This window comes from Sapajus apella, unplaced genomic scaffold (assembly GCF_009761245.1).
Source record: "Sapajus apella isolate SASKATOON/1434 unplaced genomic scaffold, GSC_monkey_1.0 scaffold21, whole genome shotgun sequence".
NCBI lineage: Eukaryota > Metazoa > Chordata > Mammalia > Primates > Cebidae > Sapajus > Sapajus apella.
In genome coordinates, this window is record NW_022436961.1 from 3764795 (window position 1) to 3785075 (window position 20281).

The window sequence follows — 20281 nt, forward strand, 5'->3', positions numbered from 1 at the left end:
GTCTTATATGGGGGGAAAGAATGGTGAGACGAACACTGGAGAAGCTCTGGGAGATGGATGTGAGTGGGATAAGAATGAAGGTATGGAGACCAGATAGGATGCTCTAGACCAGAACTGATGAGGGGTGATTGAGAATAAGTTTTCTATAAGAGCAAGCTGCACCCCACCTACATTTACTGTCTTGATTTTGCACCAATATACTACTTATCACAGTGATCTTACATTCTGAGTTTGAGAATATTTTCCTAATTTTGAATGCCTTTTCACTCCCCATTTTGTCCTCTTATCTGGTAAGAGAGGCAAAAAGCCATCACTAAGCCCCTTTTCCATATGGGGAGACTAAGCAGAGAGTCGGGGGTGACACTGGGATTAAAACTTGCACTATTGCCTCTGAATTTGTATCATTTTTTTTCTTTTTCTTTAATTTTTTTAGAAGCCCCTCTCCCAAGCTGCCAAAGAAAGATGTTATGTTGAAGTAAGGCAGGGGCCAAAATGCCATTCATATGGTTGCTTAAAAAACAAACAAAAATCAAGAAAGTGAATTTCGCTGGGCGAAAACCTCAGCTGCCAAACACATACACACGTGTACATATATGTGCACGTGTGTATGTGTGTACATATATGCACACGTGTGTACGTGTATATATATGTGCATGTGTATATGTGTGTGTGTGTGTGCATTTAGGTGTGTGCTTTCTTTTTTCTTTTCTTTCTTTCTTTCTTTCTTTTTTTTTTTGAGATGGAGTCTTGCTCTGTTGCCCAGGCTGGAGTGCAGTGGTGCAATCTTGGCTCACTGCAACATCTGCCTCCCAGGTTCAAGAATTCTCCAGCCTCAGCCTTTCAAGCAGCTGGGATTACAGGTGCACGCCACCATGCCCAGCTAATTTTTATATTCTTAGTAGAGACAGGGTTTCAGCATATTGCCCAAGTTGGTCTTGAACTCCTGGCCTCAAGTGATCTGCCTGCCTCGGCCTCCAAAAGTGCTGGAATTACAGGCCACTGAGCCCGGCTGGTTATGTGCTTTCTGATACAGGTGAATATGGGTGTACATGGTCTAACGTTGTTCTTGATTTTCTTCATGCATGGATTAGGAAAAAACACTGTAGAGTAAGTTCAGAGGCACCTAGTCTCTTGGAAATGGAGTTCTGTAGGTAGCTTTCAAATGAAAAGCACTGAACAAAAACTGTTATTGCCACCCATGTGTTTCTCTACTGCTGGCTGACAGAGTCTAACCACCAGTCCTATTACCCAGAAAGAACAGTCCTATTACATTTCCTTAAAGGCCAAATTTGTCCATGGGGATTTTTTTTAACTTTTCTTCGTGTGTGTGCAAAACCTGCCCAACCTGAAATGTCTTTGTTAGTGTTAGCGCCTGGTGACAATTATACATTTTTCTCTTATTATTGGATATGAAGAGGCAGGTTGTATAACCAGGCATCGTTTTCCTTGCTAAAAATAACCTAATCTCCCTTACCAGGTCTTTGGGCACTCAACAAGGAAATTTCTACTTTGGTAAGTTTGCTTTTTGCTTATCTGAAGTCATGTTCCTGAAAGGGTCATCAGTCATGAGGATTCTGACACTGAGTGCTAGCAGTATCTGCAACCACATAGGTCAAGAAATAAAAATTCTCTGGAAAAACTAATAAATGCCTTACAAGCTTCCCAGATGTCTCAGTGTGCCATGTAATAACCAGCACCAACTGCTTTGACCTCCTGATTGAATCAGCTGTTGAGCCCCTGCTAATGTATGTTGGAATTATCTCAGAAATGCCACAGAGAAAAACAGGGACTGTCCTGGAGGTGTGCTGAATGTAGTCTCTCTTTCTCTCTTTATTCTAACTACAGTTAGATCAGAAAATAGTTTATTTATCTGATGAAGGTGGACCTGGCTTAGAAACACATGCTATACTGACTTAAAAATGTGGAAGGCATGATTTCTCTAGTGGTAAAAATATGCAGGGGAACCACAGCTGTGAAGCGTGGGGATGAAGATTTAAGGGAAGGGTTATTCTTGCCCTGGCTCCTTGTTCTCTTGTGTCTGCTTTAGCATCTCTGCACTTTTAGGACCCTTTTTACACCAAGATCAGAATTAATGGAGCTGTTTGCTCGAGCTCAATTATAGAGTGCTCACCTGAGAAAGTGTAAGGAACAGAACTGTAAATCTTATAATCAAATATTGAATTATGTCTAATTTATTTACTTAGGGAATTGAGAGCCCTGAGTTCTACCATCAAATGTGTAAAGATTTATGTTGAAAGGACACTTTTAGGAGCAAGAGGAACAAAGCTAGTAGTGGTTTTTCTACAGTAGAAATGTCTCCTAAATAGCAGAGTTGTTGAAGGCTAAACCTAATTTAGAAAGTAGAAGCGAAGCTGCCTCTCTATGCCAGCCTATGGGACACTGCAGCAAAATCACCTTCAAAAGTTATTGCCAACACTCTCTGGCCACCTGTCAAAAATGAAATGAGAACATGCATCTTTTCCTCATATGTAGAAACCACATAAAGCCGGCCAGAGACTACTATAGCATTGGTTTTTCTCTCTGACCTTCCCGTGTTAAAGGAACATAGAAATTATCCAAGACAGTATTTTCAACTACGTGTCATGGGCCTTTGAGATGATGTAGCCTTGATAAGCTTACCATATGGCTTTGAAATTGTTTCTTACCGTCCATGTTTTATAATCTTCTAATAGAGCAGAAAATTCTGACAACTGTATATTTGCTTCTTCTTGTTTCTTTAAAGGTACAGAATTACAGAGAGTGCTGGATTGGCTTTTGCAGAGGATCAATGATTAGAGAATCAAAGGTATTCCACATGCACTGTACCATAAATTTCACTCCTACAACATCTTGAATTTAAAAAGCCAGACCATATAAAATGTTCACCAACAAGAACTATACCAAGCTACTCCTTAGATTGTTAGAGGTGATTTATTATATAAAATATTAAATGTAGCAGTTAAATGTCTTAGTGACAAACAGTGGAGCCTCAGTTTACAGAATATAAACAAGAAGCAGTTGCTATGAATCTTGTACTTGTAAAATAAAACCGAAGTTATGATTGACAGATGAAGGTGAAGTTGTGTTTCTGAATCACCAGTGAGACTTCCTCACTGCTGGTGGTCCAGCATCTTAGCAGGGAGGGGAGGGATTGGAGGATGTGCCAAGACGGAGGCCATATAGTTAGAGAAAGTCCCACAGCTTATGCAGATGTGAACACCTACCCCCAAACCCACACATTTGAAACTTCAGTAATTTATATCAGTGGTTTCTCTGATGTCATTTCCCAAGGGACACTTGACAATGTCTGGAGACATTTTTGGTTGTCACATCTGCAGGAGGTTTGAGTGGGAGTGCAACTGGCGTTTATTGGACGGTGGGTAGGGATGCTGCTAAGCCCTCGCTCAAGACAGCTTCCACAACAAAGAATTATCTGGCCAAAACGCCAATAGTGCTGAGGCTGAGAAATCTGATTTAAAGAAACTTCAGATCAAGGGTTGGCAGGCCACCATCTGTGGGCTAAGGTCCATTGCATATTTTTATAAATAAAGTTTTATTGGAACACAACCTTATACATTCATTTTTGTATTGTCTGTGACTATTTTCGTGCTACAAAGACACAGTGGAGTAGTTGTGACAAAGATTATGTGATCTGCAAAGTCTAAGATATTTATTATTTTGCCCTTTACAATCAAGCATTTTGTAATGTAAATAACCATTTAATTTTCAGATAGATGTAAATGAGAATTAGGTGATTATTAGACAATTAAATAGTTCTGGATTGTCTATCTGTGAGTCATTTTTAATTCTTAACTTTCTTCTCTCAAAATTTGTTCTACTCAAAAATCATAATAATATTCAATGAAGTCTATAGGCAAGAGGTCCTGTGGTTCTAGGTAGGGTGGGGCCTCAATTGTGTATAATTTTACATGATTTCTTTACGAAAAAAATTATGGGCTAGGTGAAAAAATTTATAGGCTCACGCCTGTAATCTCAACTTTGAGAGGCTAAGGTGGATGGACCACCAGGCCAGGAGATCGAGACCATTCTGGCCAACATGGTGAAACCCAGTCTATACTAAAAATACAAAAATTAGCGGGGCGTGGTGGTGGGCCGGGCACCTGTAATCCCAGCTACTTGGGAGGCTGAGGCAGTAGAATAGCTTGAACCCCGGAAGTGGATGTTGCAGTGAGTTGAGATCGTGCCACTGCACTCCAGCCTGGTGACAGAGCACGACTCCGTCTCAGAAACAAAACCAAATAAGGTATAAGGATAAAACTAGGTATAACATTGCATGTTTGCTTATGAAGAGGAAATAAATCTCAATAAATTATTGGAGGCTTGCATATTCAAGTCCCTTTCTTCCAACACCTGTTGAGTCAGTTTTCCAAAAGTGCTTGCCTAAAGCTGCTTCCTGATTGCATCCTGGCATACTTGCTTCTAGAACACCACATCACAGTAATTCTGAGCACCTACAGGGGCTGGTGCAACTCTGGGGCTTTGAGTTATTGACCCGCTTCCTTGTATATTCAGCTCTGCATAAATGCGTCTGGCAGAACATTTTTTCCAATGATTAACCAGCATCTGAAAGCCTGGGCTTTGATTCTGACTTTCTGCTCATTCGCTGTGTGATCTTGAGCAAATGAGGCCATCTCTGTGTCTGACTTTACTATAAAGTGAGAATGTAGGCTGTTCCTTTAAGTGTCTAATCTCTATAAGCCACTGCTCAATTTTCTTTCATTTCAAATATTTGACTTCTCTTGGATTTGTCTTAGAAAGTTTTTATTATCTGTTATATTGCCATTTTCCCCCTAGTTAAAGGAAAATTGGTATCTTAAGACCAATATTCTTATTCAGTTTCAGCTCTATTCTAGACCTAGACATTTAAATAGTCCTGAATTGTCTGTCTATGAATCATTACTATTCCTTAAGGTTTCTCTCTTACAATTTATTCTACTAAGCCTGCTCCATCAAAACCTATATTTTCTTCTTTGTGGCTTATTTTTTATGCTTAGAAATATGCTTGAAGCCCTTTATGTAAGAAAATCAAATAATTCAGCTGTGAGAATCTAAGAAAAATATTTTCTTTCTCTTAAAATTTTTCTGGACATTCAAAGGACTACAAATCTTGTGTATTTCTCCCAGATCATCAGCAGATTATCAACTCCATTGTTCACTTTTTAAACATGAATTATCCCTTCACTGGATTTTTTCATCCAAATGAGCTCTCTAACACGTAACTTTAAACTAGAGTCTAATTTTAGTTTGGGTATTCAGCTCAAGAACTAAAGAATTGCCACTTCTGGGTTAGGCCAAGGATTCATTCTGCCCAAATTACTAACTCTGACAATGACTTCAAGAAACATAGGGTAGGGGGAGATAAAGCATCAGTGCAGAGTGGCGAGGTGGGAGAAGCAGGGGCTATAATGGGGGCAGAGAAAACAACCATCATCGCCAACTGCCATGTCCATGACATTTCTAGACATTACGCAAGATGAATTTACATGCCTGTATCCCTATCTGAGACCTGTTCCCACCTAGGCCTGATTATGTGAGGTAATGGTAAAATCATAGATGGTGGGCATTGCTATAGAGCACCTTAGAGAGAGTTTTCTATAGGGAAACTAAAGTGCAGATAATTTTTAAGAACTTTAAAAAATATTAATTGTAGCTGTTATCAAAGTAATATAAGCATATCAATAAAAAAGTATGGAAAGGCCTTGAAGCAATAGCTTCCCTCCCCTCCCCTCCCAAGCCTTCGGTCACACTCCTTAGAGGCAAATACTTTAGCTGAACTGCAGTTTCCTTTTGTGTTTGCCTCTATAATTCTACAAGACATGCTTATGTAATCATTTCTTGATTTCCATTTATGGACATAGGCTATTACTTGCTGGCTCTGCTAGCGGACTAGAAGAACAATACCGGGTAGAAGATACGAACAAGAACAGTGGAGCCAGACTGCGTGGGCTCAGCGCTTGAGACCACCCCTTTCCAGCTGTGTGGCTTTGAACCAGTTACTTTATATATCTCACGTGCCTTGTATGTTTGATGCATGAGAGCTATACTCATTGGGTAGTTGTGAGAGTCAAATGAATGAAAACATATAAAGCATCTAGAACGGCTTCAGTACACAGTGAGTGTCAATCAACACAAGCTGTTTTTATTTTTAATTAATAATTTTTGTTTTTTAGAGACAGGGTCTCACTCTGTCACCCAGACTGGTGTGCAGTGGTGCCATCACTGCAGCCTCCAGCTCCTAGGCTCAAGTGATCCTCCCACCGCTGCCTCCTGAATCGCAGGGAGTACAGGTGTGAAGAGGCTATTTTCAGATGTGAGTTTAGCAGTTATGCGCCACTCCCTGGCCTTATGTTCCATTCTCCCAATACCATTATTGACAGGTAAATCTCTAGTGAGTGAATATGTTATTATCACCTAAAACTACTTATGAATAACAAGCTCTGAGACTCCTGCAGTTACATTTCCATTCTTGACTAATGTATTGAGTTTTTTTTTTCCTCAGAAAATACTTATTCCCCCAAATTAGTAGCACCTTCATCGATTTTTAAAAATTTTTAAACATTTTCATGACACTTGCTATTTGAAATATTCCTAACCAACGTCTACTTACATTAAAAGGTTAAAATCATGGCCTGGTAAATGCTCTTTTATTTAGAAGGTTCTGTTTTGTGACTTCCATGCCCTCTTCCTTCTTGTTAATTTCCTCATTTTATGAGAGCATATTTCCCAGTAACCTTCACAGAAAGTGTTAGGGGAATATTCATTTTTGGCAGCAAGAGTTGCCTTTTTTTCTATCATCACACTTGACAGACAGCTTGGGGTATATGTGGAATTCTAGATTGAACATCATTGTCTTCAGAATGTTGAAGGTGATATTTTCCAACTTGAAAAAGAATTGATTACTGATTAGTGGTCTTTGGTTTTAACCTGTTTTTATTCTTCTGAAATCCTGTAAAATCTTTATCCTCCGTGACTCCTTATAATAATGTGGCAGATTTTGTTTGTTTGTTAATTCATTGTATTTGATACTTGATGAATCATTTACATTTAAAAACTCATGTTCTTCGATTCTAGAAAACTTTCTTGACTTGTTTCTGTGATAAATTTCCTCCTGTTCCCCTGGTCACGGTGGCTCATGCCTTTAATCCCAGTGCTTTGGGAGGCCGAGGCGGACAGATCACCTGAGGTCAGGAGTTCAAGACCAATCTGACCAGCATGGAGAAACCCCATCTTTACTAAAAATAAAAAATTAGCAGGGCATGGGTGATGCACGCCTGTAATCCTAGCTACTCAGGAGGCTGAGGCAGGAGAATCGCTTGAACCCGGGAGGCGGAGGTTTCGATGAGCTGAGATCACAGCAGTGCACTCCAGCCTGGACAACAAGAGAAAAATTTTGTCTCAGAAAAAAAAAAAAAAAAAATTCCTCCTGTTCAATTTCTCCATCCTCTTTATGGAACTCTTAATAGTTAAATAATGGACAGCCTGCAGTGATTTTTCTAACTTTTTTCTTTTTATCTGCCATCTTTTTTGTTCTTTTTCTGGCTAATTTCCTCAGCTTTATGCTCTGATTCTTCCACAAGAGCCTCCTGTTTCTGCAATCAGGTATTTTATTTTCAAGGAGGCTTACATATTCTCTGACAGTTTGCTTTTACTTAACATCCTGTTCTTATTTCATGGCCTTGGTGTGGACAAGGACTCACTGAGGTTTTAAAGAAACTTATTTATCCACCCAGTTTTGTATGATGGTGATTGCAGTTCTGCATGTGACCCTCCACTTTATAAATTAGAGAGTCAACAGGGTGTAAGAGATAAGGTCCCAGGAATAAAATTCATAACAAAATCAATTTACAGAGACAGATCTGCCTGGATAAGAGAATTGAGATATGCTGGCTAGGGCAGTGTTCCCCAGGATCAAGATTCATACAAGCATTATCTCTAAGTTTGATAAGCATGGAATTTTTGAGCAAATGAGTTGTATGGCATGAAATAATAATAAATTTTATTTACACATGAAAATGTTTAAATGTGTATTTATTTTCTAATTCTATTGTCATCCTTGCCATATTGACCTACTTTCCAATTCTACCTATACTCAGGCTTGAAAACAGCCATGAATAGAACAGAATCTAACTGGGCTTTAAGATGACCTGGGAAATTAGTTAAAATTGTGTGTGTATCCATATATGCATGTAAGTAGATGTGTGTGTACTTATATACAGTATACACATATGCACACATCAGGCTACATCCCAGACTGCCTGAATCTCACTTGTTAGGTATGGATCTCGGCATCTATTTCAAGCACGTCGCCTAATTCTGGTCCCATATACCTGAAAATTCCTGAAATAAATGTTCAAACTGGTCTCTATCTAATGTTTGTGGCAGAGAGGAGTTAACCTCAAGCCATAGCCTCTTGGGAGCTCCTCTTTTCCTTAAAGCTCTGAATCTACTTGGCTCTGAGCTACTTTATTGATTGACTTTATTGTCAGACAGAGATGGATTTTCATCTAAGTTCTGCCAAGATGGATGATCTTGGCTAGGTTATTTAACCTCCTTGAGCCTGAGTTCACTCATCTGCAAGCAGGGAACAATTAGTACCAATATAGTAGAGAAGATGCCTAATATGTGGTTGAACATCAAAAAATGCTAATTTCCTTCCTTTTTTGATGGCATTTTGAATGAGTGCTTCCTAATGAGGGAGGAGACCGTAAGCTCACTGATAAACTGTCTCCAGCTACCCGACATGATGACTTGCTCTTGGTAGATCTCTTGCACGTAGTGGTCTCCATCCACGGGTGTGGGTCTTCCTCAGATTCAGTCCGAGACAGTGGCACTTCCTGATCTGAGTGCTTTGTTCTTTTCCTGACTTTGTCATTTCCCGACCTTGTACATCTGAAGAGGCAGTCGTGGTAGAGGGGAATTAGCATTAGGACTTAGAGATTGCCACGGCTTTCTTCTCTGAATAACTGAATAACCTTGGAAGTTTCAAATATTTTCAAGGTTATATTTTCTCTTTGTGCATTTTTATACCACTTTTTGTCTATATAATGTGATTGAAGTGCGCATTTTGTAATTACTGTACGTAGCATGTGTTTATCGGCTTAATGTCTGCCTGTTCTTTGGAATGCAAAGCTCAGTATCCATTCTGCTCAATATTGCATCCCCAGCACACCTAGTGCAGGGATGATCACCTAATAAAATCTCAAAACATATGTGCTGAATGAATGAATGACTAAGTGAATAATATAAAGTCACCTGCTCTTTCTTCCTCATGATAATTATACAGTTCAAATGAGATAAAGTACATGCAAATACTTTGGAAGCTGTAGTAACACAAGTATAAAATACCTCACTTTTTTTTTTTTTTTTTTGAGATGGAGTTTCACTCTTGTCACTCAGGCTGGAGTGCAATGGTGCGATCTCGGGTCACTGCAACTTCCACCTCCTGGGTTCAAGTGATTACGTTGCCTCAGCCTCCTGAGTAGCTGGGATTACAGGTACCTGCCACCTTGCTTAGCTAATTTTTTTATTTTTTAGTAGAGACAGGTTTCACCATGTTGGCCAGACTGGTCTTGAATCCTGACCTCAGGTGATCCACTCACCTTGGCCTCCCAAAATGCTGGGATTACAGGCTTGAGCCACCGCACCTGGCCTAAAATACCTCAATTTTGTTAACCTATACCTCTGCCATTTGTTAAAAAAAAGCCCTGAGCCTATAAAAGTATGCTTTAATAGACAGCAACAACAGCAAAAGATGTTTAGACCCTACCTAACACGAACTAAATTTGAACCTCTGAAGATGGAACCCAGGAATCTGTGTTTTCACAATCCCTCTAAAAAGCAATTCAGATACATACGGAAGATTACAAATTATTTATTATTCTACAGGACATTCGTGACAAGGCTATTAGCATGGCATAAATTAACATTTAAAATTATTATTTTATTTATCTAAATATTTCCTTTAAATTTCATCTTCTTTTGATCATTTTGATCTCAGGAAAGCCAAATCATCAGAAAGGCCTTCCTTCCCTAGACATCTATTCTGGACATTAGTTCCTTGTTTATTAACTTCCTAGATCATAATTTATATCTACTTTATTGTTTCTGGTCTGTTTACATTTTTAGTCTGTTTCCTCAAAATAGGTAAGTTTCCTACAAGAAGGGATGGAGTTTTTCTTAACCAATAACTGTCCCTGGTGCCTAACAGAGTTCAAGGAATATTTGTTAACTGGAAATGTGCTCTTAACAAATATTAATTGGCAATGAGTGTCTGTGGATTGATCAAATACAGACTTCATACTGAGTCATGGTTAGCCTCATGTTAAAATTATTGCTTGCTTTCTGAGAATCCATGCAGATTTAACAGACTCTCAAATTCTCTAAATTTTAACTTCCCTTTTTCTTTCATAAAGGAAGTTCAAATTTCATCTAGTAATAAGGACTGAATGGCATCCCTGCTCTGTTGTCAATATCATTCAGTCATTTTTTTGTGCAGTAATTTGGGGACTTTCTCAACACAGTGTCTCCTGTAGAGTTAACTCTTGGTTGCCTGTGGGTAAAGTATTTTTGATGAATCTTGCTTTGAGGTCCCTGATGAAATTTTATCTATCTATCTAACTCTATATATATACTTTTATTTTTTTTGAGACAGAGTCACCAGGCACCAGGCTGGAGTACAGTGTCACAATCTTGGCTCACTGCAACCTCCACCTCCCAGGTTCAAGCAATTCTTCTGCCTCAGCCTCCCGAGTAGCTGGGACTACAGGCACATGCCACCATGCCCAGCTAATTTTTGTATTTTTTAGTAGAGACGAGGTTTCACCATGGTCTTGATCTCTTGACCTCGTGATCCGTCGGCCTCAGCGTCCCAAAGTGCTGGGATTACAGGCGTGAGCCACTGCGCCTGGCCTATCAATTTAAATTTTTAATCCCTCCATCAGTCTTAGCAGAATTCAACCCATCAGGGTTTCTTTTTAAATAAATAATCACCTCTCCTAAGAAATAAGTGTGTGTATAATAAATACAACAAGTTTATTCAGACTGGGTTGAGAAGAGCGACCGTCATCTGCACTTCATTAGCTGGTAACTAGGGAGCATCCTGAATGTTTGTACCAACCGGGGCAGTTGCTATCTTTCTAGCTCTGCTTATTTACCTCTTTCTCCAGTGTGAACTGCTTGTATTGGAAGAATTAAGCTCTAAATAGTCGTCAGTGAGGATACTTTCCATTCAGATCAGTTTTTTTAAAACACTATTTCCCACTGGATTATAGGTACCATGACTCTGTTCTATTTTCTGATAAGTCAAGGAAAGATAGTTATAAAACTGTATTTTCATTATTACCCCAAACAAGGAGACACACCATGTATTTAAGAATAATTCAGTTAGGAAGAAAGAAAGCAATTCCTAAGAAACCCAGTAGTATTGTCTCCCTAGGGAAGGAAATTACCTTTCTTGAGCCTGTCAGGCGATTTACTTAGGCACCGGTAGCCCCTTTTCACCTGGGAACCAGGACGGCGACCATGACTTTTTTTTTCCTCTCAAGCTGCAGACATCACCTCCTGGTCATTAGCCTGCTCCCCTTCCCTTCTTTTTAGACTACTGCCATCTATTCAAATCCTTATATGTCTGTATTTCCAAGATGGGCCGTGATGTTCTCAGTATCTCCTAAGGCAAGCACTGAGCACTTTTAGAGTGAAAAGTTTTAACTGCTACACTCTACAAGGAAAAGCAACAGAAAATATCAAAAATAACAGGTACGGATAAATTGGAGCATGGCTTAGAGCTCTTGAATTCTGGCCTGCAGTCCATGCTTCTACACTGGTAGCTGGAATCACACTTAGAATATTGCTTCTTGTTTTTATTCATGATGTTGTGTTTCATCAAACTTAGCCTTTTTTTAAAATTGAAGTTTTGAAGAAGAGCCTCATTTTCCAAGAAGATTCCAAAGTCCAGCCTAAGGAGGAAGCTTGAAGGATTTGCCCTAATGGATAAATCACATTTCTAATAACCTTTAGATTAGGCAATATTTACCTTAATAGGTCTCTGCCCCCAACAGAAATTATGCCTCTGGGATATTTTTGTATACTTAATGAAATAGACATTATCATTCCAATTTTATAGGAAATGAAATGCCAAATATACAAAAAGCTTAACTAAATTGAACAAAGTCCCACAGTTGATTTTCTAAGGGAGGATGGACTCAAATGAGGTCTGCCATGTTACAACTCAAAGGAGAATCAGATCATAGTCTATGTGGGTGCGCCCATAAGCCTGGGCAGAGCCTTAGTCCATTTGGATTGCCATTACAAAGTACCATAAGTGAAGTAGTTGATACATAAGAGAAGTTTGTTTCTCATGTTTCTGAAGGTTGGGAAGTCCAAGGTCAAACTATCAACAAACTCAGTGTCTGCTGAGGGCCTGCTTCCTGGCTCACAGACCGCCACCTTCTTACTGTGTCCTCACACTGAAGAAGGGGCAAGGGAGCTCTCTCAGGTCTTTTCACTAATTTCATTCATGAAGGCAGAGTCCTCATGACCTAATTTCCTCTCCTAATGAGGTCACCTTGGAGTTAGGATTTCAACATAGGAATTTTGGAGGGACATGTTCACCATGACAGGCAGTGTGCACCCTGCAGAACCAGTGTGCTGAGCCTGGTATGACCCGATGCCTTGAAATGCCACACTGCTTAGTGCTGTATAAAGCAGGGCGCTCCACAAATTGTTTGCACAGTGGGAAGGATCACCAACGAAAATAAAAGGAATGAGCAACGTTTATCTATCATTTATCTACCTACTTGTTTATTTATTCCCATTTAGTTAGTAGACTTTATTTTTAGAGCAGTTTTAGGATCAAAACAAAGTTGAGCGGAAAGTACAGAGTCCCTGTATGCCTCCTGACCCCACAGGCACAACCTCCACCAATATCAGTATCCCCACCAGAGTGGTACGCTTGTTATGATTGATTAACCAAGTTGACACATCATTATCACACAAAGTCTATAGTTTACCTTAGGATTCACACTCTTGGTGTTGTAAATTCTACAGGTTTGACAAATGTATAATGACATATCCACCATTATATAGAACAGCTTCTCTATTCTAAATATCCTCTGTGTTTTACCTATTCCTCCCTCTTCCCCTACAACTGCTGGTAACCACTGATTTTTAAAATCTATTCACTGTCTCTATAGTTTAGCCTTTTCCAGAATGTCATATAGTTGGAATCATATAGTATATAGCCTTTTCAATTGAGTTCATTTACTTTGCAATATACACTTGTTTCCTGCACATTTTTTTATGGCTTGATAGTTCATTTCTTTTATTACTAAATAATATTCATTTTATGGATGACAAAAGTTGATAACATTTTTTTCTGAAGAAATAGATAAGTGTTGCTATGAATTAGAGTATTAAAATCAGTTACTTTAAAAATTCTAACTGCTTAAACAATAAGATCATTAAAGTTTCTTCTTTTTCCCTTTTGCTAAGATTATGTCACAAAATAATATGTTTATGGCCCATATAACTTTTTAAAAATAATTGCAAAATGAAGTAAATGCCAGACTAGAAATTAGAAGACCAGAGATTAGTATCCCTTATACAATGTGACATTGGTAGAGGTCAAACCAAGCCACCTATTTGGACATAAATTTGCTAATTTATCAAAAAAGGGAAGCTGAAGATCTTTAATATTTCTAACGGGCAAGAAATCCAGTCCACAACCTGTATTTCATGATAAGTGAATATCGAGTACATTTTGTTTGAGTTATCTAGTAATTTTTGTCCATTATTTCCCTGGACTTCTCTTAACACACCAAACTTTTATCCAGGAATTAAAGACAGTATACTATAACATTTCTTCACTATCAAATGTTTTAGCTCTTTCTAAATCCATTCAACAAACAAGACTCTTTCAGCAGAGATGTTGTAGATATTAAAGCACCCCAGTAATTTCTTTTTGCATAAAGTGGTGGGTTTCTTCAGAAATAATAAAACTAGCATCTTCAAACTTCTGAAATGTGGTGCAGTATCCTTCATGAATTCCACAATACTTACAGAACACCTACTGTGTACTGTGCCAGGTAATGTAGTTGTGAAGGAAACAGACTGGTGAAGTGTGAAACATTGTGTGCTAGGAGACACACAATGAATACATAATTGCACAGTGTGAAAAACATGGTGAGAGAGAGAGACGATGCAACAGAGAGGCTTCATTTAGTCCAGCACAGTGAGGGAGACTTCTCTGAGAAAATATGATTCAGAACTGAGTGTTAAGCAGGTATCAAAACTTCCACTTAAAGTTAAGAGGGCCGGGAGCGGTGGCTCACACCTGTAATCCCAGCACTTTGGGAGGCCGAGGCAGGCTGATCACTTGAGGTCAGGAGTTCGAGACAAGCCCGATCAATATCGTGAAAACGGCTCTACTAAAAATACAAAAAAAAAATTAGCCGGACGTGGTGGTGGGTGCCAGTAATCCCAGCTACTCAGGAGACTAAGGCAGGAGAATCACTTGAACCCTGGAGGCGAAAGGTACAGTGAGTCGAGATCATGCCACTGCACTCCAGCCTAGGTGACAGGGCAAGACTCTGTCCCCCCCCCAAAAAAAGGAAAAAAAGATTAAGATCTTGATTTTGGATAAGTCTGAAAGTTATTTTCCTGAGTTATGGAAGTATAATTAGGAAATCTTCATCATCGTATAAAAGAAGCTTGGAAGAAAGATCTACTTTACAGCAAGATCTACAATAGAGTAAACATCTCTATGTACTCAAAGTTTAGCCTAAAATAGAGTTTGAACAAATATTTTAAAGGTGCAAAATGCTATTAGAGTATACTATTTGAGGCCAAGCGCAGTAGCTCATGCCTGTAATCCCAGCATTTTGGGAGGCTGAGGTGGGCCAATCGCTTGAGATCAGGAATTCGAAACCAGCCTGGCCAACATAGTGAAGCCCCACCCCTATTAAAAATGCATATTTCTTTATGTCTCTATTATTAAACACAATTACAGGCATACCCATTTTTAGACTGCGTTCTAGCCCAGGCAATAAAGCAACACCCCTGTTCTCTCTCCCTCTTCCCCTTTCTTCTTTCCTTCATTCTTTTTTTAAATTCTTTCTCTTTCTTTCTTTCTCTCTTTCTTCCTCAAAAAAAAAAAATACAAACATTAGCCATGCGTGGTGGCAGTTGCCTGTAATCCCAGCTACTCGGGAGGCTGAGGCAGGAGAATCGCTTGAACCTGGGAGGTGGAGGTTGCAGTGAGCTGAGATCGACCCACTGCACTCCAGCCTGGGTAACAGAGCGAGACTCCGTCTCAAAAAAAAAAAAAATACTATTTGAAATGGACATTATAGGAATATCTCAGCATAATGGGCAGAAAATACTGTATTGCTTGTCAGAAAATAAAAAAGGTCTCAATAAAAGTAGCACATTAGCATTGATGGCTGCTTATTTCACCCAGTATAAGCAATGCAGTGTACAAAGAAGTATATTCTGAGTACATTATTTCTATTCATTTAGCACAAATCATTTGGTTTCACTTTGCAGTGGAACATGAAGTCACCCTCTTCTTAATACTTGCAACATCTTAATTTTTTTTCTTCAGCAGTTGCTGTTTTGTACTTTGATAGTAATTTTAAGGGAAAAAAAATCCGTTTTTTGACAAATTAGCAAATTTATGTCCAAATAGATGTCTTGATCTGATCTCTACCAATGTCACATTGTATAGGAGATACCAATCTCAGCTCTCCTAATTCCTAGTCTGGTATTTATTTCATTTTGCAATTATTTTTAAATATCTACAATAGAACAAATATCTCTAATCAAATGTTAGCTGAAGCCAGAAATGACTTAGAGACGCTGAGCAACAATCTAAACTGCACTTGGAACAGTGTGGTGGCTTACACCTGTGATTTCAGCACTGTGGGAGGCCGAAGTGGAAGAATCACTTCGGGCCAGAAGTTTGAGACGAGCCTGGGCAACATAATGAGTTTAGCTGGGCTTGGTGGCACACGCCTGTGGTCCCAACGACTTGGGAAGCTGAGGTGGGAGAATCACTTGAGTCTGGGAGGTTGAGGCTGCAGTGAGCTAGGGTCACTCCTCTGCATTCCATCCTGGACAACAAGGAGAGACCTTGTCTCAAAAAGAGAAAATACATAAATAAATAAACTATAGTGTCTGCAGACAATCTGAGCCCAAGAGTTCACTGGCTGTGCATGAGGCTCTTCTGCTTTGGATGTTCCTTCGAAATTGCAGAACGGGAGAACGGGTACAGCAGCTGTCCTGGGTGATGGATGGCCAGGGCAAGCCTGCCTAGGTCCACTGTCTTCTCACCCTCTCTATGCCCATATTGAATCTATCCACTTTGGAGATTTATTTCATCCACAACAAATAAACATCTGCTGCCTCTAGAGATAAGTATTTGAAGCTCCTAACTATTCCATAGCATTATACGATCGTTTACCACTGAAAGCACAAAAAAAACCTAACAACAATTTAAATGTGAGCGTTTTTACTTTCAAGACAGTGATCCAATCTTGTTAATGACCTAAAAGTCATGTACTCTTAAATATTTACTTCTTTTAAAGGATGCCAAAAAGTAGTGTCAGCTTTGCTGTAATAAAAAAGCAAACAGATAATTACCAGGACACAAAACTCTGATTTTACAGGTGAAGGAATGACGGAACTGAGAAGTTAAGACTCCTCTAAAACTTTGTTACTACAGGAGCTGTAACCCAAATTATCTATTTCCTCTGGATATATAGGCCACACCACATGGTTCACAGCATTGCACAAGAGCATGTATTTTGCAGCAGAACAAACCAGTGTTTGAATCTCACCCCTACTGTGGACTTGTTTTATCACTTAAGCCCAGTTACTTAAACCCCTGAAACAAGTTGTCAACTCTACACCTAGAGTATATCTTCCTTTTTCTTCCTTGTTGCAGAATTTCATTTTGTTCATGTACTCGTGGTGGGAGTTAGGAAGAGCTTTTACTAAAAGGGAGAAATGATTCTTCTAAGCATTGTCTCATCTAGATCTGATTTCTAGAAATGTGGCAACCATCATGTGATATCGAAAGGAACTAGGCTAGGAAAGGCTTAAATACTAAGGATCCATAAGCAAAAGATGGAAAGAGCCCAGGTGCTTGGCACATCCTTGAGCCATCAGATTAATTAGCACTGCAGGGCCCTACCTCTGGGTTAACTGCTATGTAGAATAGTACTGGTTTCTGTTGTTGAAGCCATTTAGGGGTGTGGGTTGCTCTGTTTCTTCCTGTAGAAAGCTTCCAACTAAACTACACATTTAGCACACCATTCTAGATGACACCTTTTAAAGGTTTAGTTCCCTGCTTTATGGAATGAAGATCAAAATAGCTCTATCGAGTTGTTGCAAGAGGTTAATGAGATAATGTTAATAAATTATTTGGGCTAGACGTGGTGTCTCATGCCTGTAATCTCAGCACTTTGAGAGGTCAAGGAGGGTAGATTACTCGAGGCCAGGAGCTCAAGACCAGCCTGACCAACATGGTGAAACTCTGTCTCTACTAAAAAACACAAAAATTAGCCAGGCATGGCAGGTGCCTATAATCCCAGCTACTGGGGACACTGAGGCAGGAGAATTGCTTGAACCTGGGAGGCGGAGCTTGCAGTGAACTGAAATCACGCCACTGCACTCCAGCCCAGATGACAGAGCGAGACACTATCTCAAATACATACATACATACATATATACATACATACTTTAGCATGATGTCTGGTATAGAGTTTCACACATGATAGCTACTATCACCCTAGGTCAATGTTCCTTTTATTGTAATACCATGCCTTCTAGTTAATTTCAGAGTATAACCAGATATTAAATTGGAAATTACATTTTAGACACCAAGATATAATAGATATGATATTCTAAAGTAAGGTAACAGACGAAGATGCAAAATTTCAAAGGTTTTAGGTTTTGTTTGTTTTTACTAAAAAGCAGTTCCCTGACAGCTGAACCCCTCCTCTATATCTAAAGTACAAAAACATGAGGAAAAAATGTTGAGGAATATTTACTTGGGGAGAGCTGTGATGTGAGTTCTGCCCCTTCCCGTCAAAACATCCACAACCCAGATGGGAGGACATTTTTCTCACTCTCTCACGTCAAGAGAGGAACTTGAAGGAAACTGATCAGAGGACAGAATGTGTATGGTCTGAAGTATTTAGCAGGGTGGGGTGAGGAACAGAATTGACTGGTTTAACAAAGAGAAAGATAGAATAAGGAAATTTCCCTGCTGCTGAAAGATGAGTAGAAGCAAGGCTACACTGGGTTTGGCCCTTGGAGGGCAAAGGGTACATGAGAACTAGATGTGGACCATCCATACCCAGTAATATCTAGAACTTTCCAATAGGGCCACCAACCGGGAGGGGAGATCTGGCTGAAGGGGTGCTGTATTCCTAGAGGCTAAGGAGGGATGAAGTGACAAACTAGAAATGGGTAAATCATTCGTGTCAAGAGAATTGTAGTCACTCAGTGATGGGGGAGATAAACTCTCTAAAGAACCTGCAGACGGGCATGGTGGCTCACACTGGAATCCCAGCACTTTGAGAGGCCGAGGCAGGTGCATCATCTGAGGTCAGGAGTTTGAGACAAGCCTGGCCAACATGAAGAAACCCTGTCTCTACTAAAAATAAAAAAATTAGCTGGGTCTGGTGGTGCATGCCTGTAATCCCAGCTACTTGGGAGGCTGAGGCAGGAGAATTGCTTGAATCCAGGAGGTGGAAGTTGCAGTGAACCGAGATGGTGCCATTGCACTGCAGCCTGGGCAGCAAGAGCGAAACTCCATCTCAAAAAAAAACCCAAAAAACAAAAAAACCCTATAAAAGCAGCCATGAAAGAAACAGGTTGTAACCACCATCCAGGCCTAGAGAACACAGGCCCATCTTGTCAGAGCATCTGTCTTATTAGGCCTCACCAGCTCCCCTTGTACCTTAGCTGCCCAGCCCTTGCATGTTGCTGGCTGGTTGGAGACAAGACTCTACCTCAGTGAAGATGAACCCTTTCACTCTTACATAGGTTTAGTAATCTAAGTACTGAGTTGAGGCTGTTTTGCAACATAAAGGGATTCTAGGGCTTTTAATTTCTTGGGGCCTATCCAAATTTTTATCTAGGACTATTTCAAAAAATACTACCACAATGAACAGCCTTAAAGGGAAAATAAAAATCAAACGCTATGTTGCTTACGTGTTTATACCCCATGAGTTCAGCTCTTCCGATGTACCAGTTACACAATTTCCTATTATAGACTCGCTGTATGCTCTGCACTGGGATAAGTCTTGCAGAGATTAATAGAATCAGACACAATCACCAAACTGTATTGTATATTGCACTAAATTGTATATGGCTGGGATACAGAGACTGGTTTGTATCTGTTATTGAATCCATTACAACCGTTAGTACAAGACCATCTCTCTAAAACCGGCAAACTATTGGTAGAGATGGGAATGACAGTTATAAAAAATAATTAGAAGAATTGGGTTCTAGTCAATGTTTTTCTACTGAGAAGCACTGAGACAGACTATTCACAGCATTTTTGTGATGCTTCATTAGCATATCTGTAAATTGAGAGGAATGGGCCACATAAGCCATATGGCATCGTCTAAAATTCTATAATTCTATAGCAACGTTATTCATAACAGCCAAAATTTGGAAACAACTCGAATGGGTAAATAGAATGTGGTCCATCCACACAATGGAATATTATTTGGCAATAAAAGGAATGAAGTCCTGACCCATGCCTCAGCATGGACAAACCTTAAAAACATGATGCTAAGTAAAAGAAGCCAGAGACAGGTCAGGATCAGTGGCTCATACCTGTAGTCCCATCACTTTGGGAGGCTGAGGTCGGCAAATCACAAGTTCGGGAGTTCAATATGATAAACCAATATGATAAACCCCCCCGTCTCTACTGAAAATACAAGAAAGTAACTGAGCTTAGTGGCACATGCCTGTAGTCCCAGCTACTGGGGAGGCTAAGACAGGAGAGTCACTTGGACCCAGGAGACTGCAGTGAGCAGAGATCCTGCCATAGCACTTCAGCCTGGACAACAGAGCAAGCCACCATCAAAAAAAAAAAAAAGAAAAAAAGAAGAAGCCAGAGACAAAAGAGTGCATATCATATGATTCCTTATACATGAAAGTCCAGAATAGAGAAACCTATAGAAACAGGAAGTAGATTAGTGGTTGTCTAGGGCTGTGGAAGTGAGGCAGCGAAGTTAAGCGTGTAGGA

At 39.7% G+C, this 20281-nt stretch overlaps 1 long non-coding RNA gene across 1 annotated transcript in view; it reads left to right on the forward strand.

Annotated features, from left to right (window-relative positions):
- The window catches only part of LOC116558292, a 51030-nt gene that overhangs the window by 13764 nt on the left and 16985 nt on the right, over positions 1-20281 (forward strand). The window contains exons 2-3 of the long non-coding RNA XR_004271944.1: positions 1478-1512; positions 2744-2806. This is a non-coding gene — a long non-coding RNA (uncharacterized LOC116558292). The remainder of the gene's footprint in view (positions 1-1477; positions 1513-2743; positions 2807-20281) is intronic.